Source organism: Cricetulus griseus, chromosome 4 (assembly GCF_003668045.3).
Source record: "Cricetulus griseus strain 17A/GY chromosome 4, alternate assembly CriGri-PICRH-1.0, whole genome shotgun sequence".
Classification (NCBI taxonomy): Eukaryota; Metazoa; Chordata; class Mammalia; order Rodentia; family Cricetidae; genus Cricetulus; species Cricetulus griseus.
This window is the reverse complement of record NC_048597.1, coordinates 191,658,794-191,664,830: the sequence shown is the minus strand read 5'-3', so window position 1 is coordinate 191,664,830 and position 6,037 is coordinate 191,658,794. Positions and strand designations below refer to the sequence as shown.

The 6,037-nt window shown below is 39.0% G+C and overlaps 1 long non-coding RNA gene across 1 annotated transcript; it reads right to left on the bottom strand.

Annotated features, from left to right (window-relative positions):
• Nucleotides 1–214: 214 nt before the first annotated feature.
• On the bottom strand, nt 215–4,901 carry LOC107980276. The gene is made up of 4 exons (XR_003484598.2): nt 4,822–4,901; nt 2,953–3,058; nt 1,586–1,691; nt 215–457 (listed from the first exon to the last, which is right to left on the bottom strand). It is a non-coding gene; the product is annotated as an uncharacterized LOC107980276 (long non-coding RNA).
• Between the last annotated feature and the right edge of the window lie 1,136 nt (nt 4,902–6,037).

Genomic DNA, 6,037 nt, shown 5'->3' with positions numbered 1-6,037 from the left:
GGAACTAGCTCTTGTAGACCAGGCTGGTCTCGAACTCACAGAGATCTGCCTGCCTCTGCCTCCCAAGTGCTGGGATTAAAGTTGTGTGCCACCAACACCCGGCTTGAGGCAGGTGGATTTCTATGAGTTTGAGGCCAGCCTGGTCTACAGAGTGAGTTCCAGTATAGCCTGAGCTACACAGGCAAACCCTGTCTTGAATCCAACCCCCCCAAAATATAAATAAAATATGAAATGATAGAATAAGCCTTTAAAATTAAATTTTACAAGTGATTTAAAAAAAAATGAAGACTCAAAAACCAGTAGGATTGAGAAGTGAGTGTACTGAGAAGTCCTGATTGGTTTGTTGATGTCACAAAAGCACACTGATGGCCTTAATTGCAGCACTGTCACCGGGGTGCCATGGAAGTCCAATGATAGTAAATGCAGACAGGACTAGAAGCTTCTCCAAGAAGCCTGGCTGAGAATGGAAAGGACAGCAAGTTAATTCACCCGTGACTGTAGGAGAAAGAGATCAGATCGCTCCTGTTTTTCTAGGAATCCTAAAGTAGCATCACAAATTTAAAAGGACAATCTGAAAGAGTGTCAATAATAAAGCCTGTCTCCTCAATCCCAGCACCTGGCTCCACCCTTCCCATCAGCACATGGTGGCTTCACTCTGCCTTCCCATTTGTCCTCCAGGCACAATTGCTTCTGTCCCTAACCCTCTTTTCTAGGTTTTGTGATTTATTTTTCAACGGACCAGATGAAAGAGTTAATACTATTCAACATAGAGACTGAAATATTAGAAGACTTGGTCAAAGTTTTTTAATTCCTTCACCTGAACATAAAACTACAGTCTTCTGCAAATTGGTTTAGAAAATGCTGGAAACTCAGTGGCTGTTCAAAATGTATTATACTGGATTAAATGTTGCTTACCCAAGTAAGCCACCCGTATCTTATCTGGGATGATGTATGCATAAATAAATATCTCTTAAATAATTTATTTAAGCAAATAAATTACACTACAGAGTAGCCATTGAAGGTTCAGTCACAATTTGCTTTCCTTGCTGAAAGGGAACAAAGGACTTCCGGCATGTGGGACAAGACTTACTGAGTCTTTGTTGTGAAAAAAAAAAAAATTGAAGGCAGGGATGTAATTATATCACTAGACCCAAGATAAATGCTAAATAATTAGTAGTGCCCATCTATAATCAAGAAATCATACTGCATTTTTCTTTTAATTAAAAAGAATCTAGAGCTAGGTTTTAGTAGCACTAGATGATAATGTGAGTAATTAGAAAATGAAGCAGGAACAGCACAACTTTCAGGGAAACCTAAAATACACACTACGCCCCTATTCCAGAAAGAAAAACAGAACCAAAATCAGAAGATAAACAAAAGTCTGGTATCAGCTGTTCAAACATAGGGACAGCTTAGAGAATAATAGTACAGATCACCCTAGTAATATTTTTAGCCAAAATATGTCCTTAGGATTGTAAACTCCAGGATACAGCAAATGAAAATCCATAAAATAAGCATACAGATGAACTCAGAAACAAAATTTACCAAAATGTATGTGATTGATCACAACTACAGTGATACATACATTTCTCTTGAAAGTAAATGAGGCATTCCTGATGGTTTTCTCCCAAGGTTCCCTGCAGTCTGGTCTCTTGGGCCTCCTCACCCTTTTACTTCTCTCCCAGGCAGCTCTAAGAAATCAAGCACAGAGGGTAAAGAGGGTTAAGAGGAACAGCAGCTAGATCTCACACCCATTCTCTAGAGGCATCTTCCAAGCTCTTGCTACAAAGTCCCATAGATAACACAAGCACAGCAAAACCTTGGCAAGAAAAGACAGGATGTTTATGCTCAACTCCAAGAGCAGGACGTCTGTTGTAATAGATACTCATTTATCCATAATGTGCCTAAGTGCATGTGGGAAATTTTTTTTGCCCTCTTAAGAGAAAGATGGTTCAAGAAATATGCAAGTATGTCTGTGGGGATATCACTCACCAAAAAGACAAAACAAAACCAAAACAAAATAAAAACTTGTATGTGTTTTTTTTCTTTCTCTCCATTTTTTATTTAAATTAGAAACAAGATTATTTTACATGTCAATCCCAGCTCCCTCTGCCTCCCCCCCCCCCAACACCCTACCTATTCCATACTTTTTCTGCTACCCAGGGAGGGTGGGTCTTCCATAGGGGGTCTTCCGAGTCTGTCATATCCTTTGGGATAGGACCTAGGCCCACCCCCTTGTGTCTAGGCTCAGGGAATATCGTTCTATGTGGAATGGGCTCCCAAAGTCCATTCCTATGCCAGGGATAAGTACTTATCTACTACAAAATGCCCTGTAGATTGCTGAGGTCTCCTCACTGACACCCACATTCATGGGGTCTGGATCAGTCCTATGCTGGTTTTCCAGATATCAGTCTGGGAACCAAGCGTTCCCCCTTATTCAGGTCAGTTATTTCTGTGGGTTCCACCAGCCTGGTCTTGACCTCCTTGCTCATCACTCCTCCGTCTCTGCAACTGGATTCCAGTTCAGTTCAGTGTTTAGCTGTGGATGTCTGCTTCTACTTCCACCAGCTGCTGGATGAGGGCTTTAGGATGGCATTTAAGTCAGTCATCAATCTCATTATGGGGGGCGGGCATTTAAGGTAGCCTCTCCTCTGTTGCTTAGATTGTTAGTCGGTGTCATCGTTGTAGATCTACAGACATTTCCATGGCACCTGATTTCTCTTTAAACCTAAGAGTGAATACTTGTATTTGTTAAAGGCTGTGTTGGTTTAAGTGAATGATGTGTAAATTTACTGCTGTTTCAATGCCACTGCATATGGGTTATAACTAGCTATCTACTTAAATTAGCTGGAGAGCAAATGAGGCACTGCCTCAGTCTGTAATATGGATTTATCTCTCATACATCATAAAACACCACCGATGCTTTGGGAAACATTGGATGCTTGCTCTCACCTGTCCCATTCCAAGTATCTGGTGCCTTCTTTTTTTTCATCTGGAATTTCCAGCCTTCTGGGCTCCTCTTCTTTGTAAGAGAGGTTTGATTTTAATTTTATCTGTCCTATGGTAGAGGAGAAGACTGTCTTAGATCACCCAGTTCTATCTCCTGAATATGAAAACCTTCCCCGATTCACATGATGTAACCCTAATTCCCAAAGGAAAAAAGCATCCAGTGATAGGGCCTGTAATAGATAACTAAGGAAAAGGGTAATTCTTAAAAGATGAAATAAATTATCACTCCCATGAAGGGGACCAAAGTTACTCTGTGTTTCTCCCCAGTGATCTAGTTGTTTGCTTTTTTTTTTTTTCCAACTCTTTGGGGACCTGCCTCCCAGCTCCCAAATAAAAACAATGAAGACTTATTCTTGCTTATGAATGCATGGCCTTAGCTTGGCTTGTTTCTAGCCAGCTTTTATAACTTAAATTATCCCATTTCTCTTCAACTACATTTTGCCTCTGGGTTTTCTACTATTCTTTATTCTGTATTTATTTCCTTCTTACTCCACTGCTGGCTGTGTGGCTGGGTAGCTGGGTGGCTGCGTGGCCTGGTGTCCTCTTCTCCTTTTCCTTCTCTCGCTCTTCTCTCTTCTCTAGAGCCTAGATTTCTCCTATTTATTTTCTCCACCTATCCCTCTCTCCTAACTAGCTTATTGGCCATTAATCTCTTAATTAAGCCAATCTGGTGTTTTAGACAGGAAATGTAACACAGTTTTACAGAGCTAGACAAATGCAACATAAAAGAATGCAACACTGCTGGGCATTGGTGGCGCACGCCTTTAGTCCCAGCACTCAGGAGGCAGAGGCAGGTGGATCTCTGGGAGTTCGAGGCCAGCCTGGTCTCTAGAGCAAGTGCCAGGATAGGCTCCAAAGCTACACAGAGAAACCCTGCCTTGAAAAACCAAAAAAAAATAAAAGAGTGCAACACGTCTTTGCATCATTAAACAAATATTCCACAACATAAAAGAATGTAAAACATCTTAAACTAATATTCCACAACAATATGAGGGAGGAAGAAGGTACCATGAATGGATACCTGCTCCGACGAGGCATCAATCCACCTTCATGGTAGACTTCCCAGCCACTAGAATAATTATAATTTTTGTTGCTTATATGATATTCAATTTTATTATTTGTTAATATCCCTAATAGACTAAACTACCCAGCATCGGTTCCCCTTCTTAACAGCTTTTACACTCTACATTGGAGAATTGAGCATCTTTTATGTTCTGCATTATGACTCCTATGAAAGTCTTTGCTCTCATTAGCTGGAGCTGCAGTTAAGTCAATGGGTCACTCTCATAATATATTGAATTTTGAATGAAGTCTTCCACACATTTGAAAATGTCTTATGTGCATTTATTCTAGCTTGTCTTCTGAGTTGGGTGTATGATGTACAATAATTCAGAGCAGCCTTGGTTCCTATCCTGAGGTCTCTACTACACTAGCTGTGTAACCTTGGCAATTTATTCAATTCTCTATACCCTTGTTTCCTTAGCTATAAAACAAGGCAATAATTACATACCTCACAGGACTATGATAAGGATTAATTGAGACAATCTCAGTGCTGAGGCAAGCTCATTATGCCTATTAAGTACCCAATAAACATTCTCCATTAAGCTTGGTTCCCAGGCCTTTCAATAAATTTATTTTGTGCTACGTTTAGCCTTAGCTAGTTTTGTTTCTAAGAACACTGAACCCTATCTGATTTACCCATCATCTGTCATGTTCTTAGATGAGGACTCCTGCCCCCAGCTCAGCAGACCAAGGACTAGCCAGACAAGCTTAAGTATCCCACATGAGTAAATGGGCACAGACAGTCATTACCTACTCTCTGAGGACAACTCTGGTCACATTGACAATAGACTTCATTTCCACTTGTTCACTTTTCCTCAGCAAACCTTGAGTAAAATAGATAAAATCCTGATTTCCATTAGAATACAAGAAAGAATATTTACTTAACCAGACAATGAGCATTTAAACTGAGAGCTTTACAAATCCTCCTGTTATACCAACAACTGACAAGGAAGAAATCACATCAAATACTTTGATCAGCCAGCTGAAACTGTCTAAAGGGCAAACCATTCAGTACCCATTACATGACTGACTGCTCCTTGTGATCCCATCAGTCCTTGGAGCAATGGTAGCCTAACTGGGTTAGTTTCTATGCTTAGAAAAAGTCTCTAAAAGTATACAGGAACTGGCAGAATAATCCTAGAGAAATTCAGTGACTTAACATACTATATAAAATCTAAAGATCGTAAAACAGTTACTAAAATAGAAAATTCCCATGGCCTTTCACATAAATTACTATTTATAATTTTAATATGAAATTGAAATAATTGTATGACTTTAAGAAAATATATAAAGTGTTTAAACTTTTTACCCCTGAAGACCCCACTTGGAATGGTATGTTCACTAAAGACTGAAAAGCTTGACATGGTGTACTCTGTGTCATTGTTTACAGCTTAACTAATCAGTTTTTTGTACTAGATTCTTCTAGTGCTATTCATAAGGTAATTTGGGGATAGTAGACAATATTGATATGTTCCAAATCTGTTCTCAATAAGGTGTTAAACTTGAGACACTTTTAAAATAATGCAGTGGTTAATCCATGTGCCCAAACAAAGAGGGTCAGTTATTTCTATTGATTTTTAAGGAAATTCTTCACTAGCAAAATTTAAAATGATGACCAAAATATGAATGAACGCTTTGATATGAAAAAGAAATTGACTTAGTTGAGAATGTTGATTCAGATTCAGATCCTGACATTGACAGTCTTTGAAAGTTAGTTCACATATATTTCTAGGAAATCCATGAAAATAAAATGTTTTTCTGAGAGCTAGATTCAAATCAGTGTTGTTGAACCATCAATAAAACTTAGAAAGTTCATATATGTACATATATATATATATATATGTGTGTGTGTGTGTGTGTGTGTGTGTGTGTGTGTAATATATATATGAAACTTGCACAAGCCCAATATAATTAAAGCTCTGTGTATGTGTGTGTGTTGTGGTTGTGTGTTTGTGTGCATGTGTAT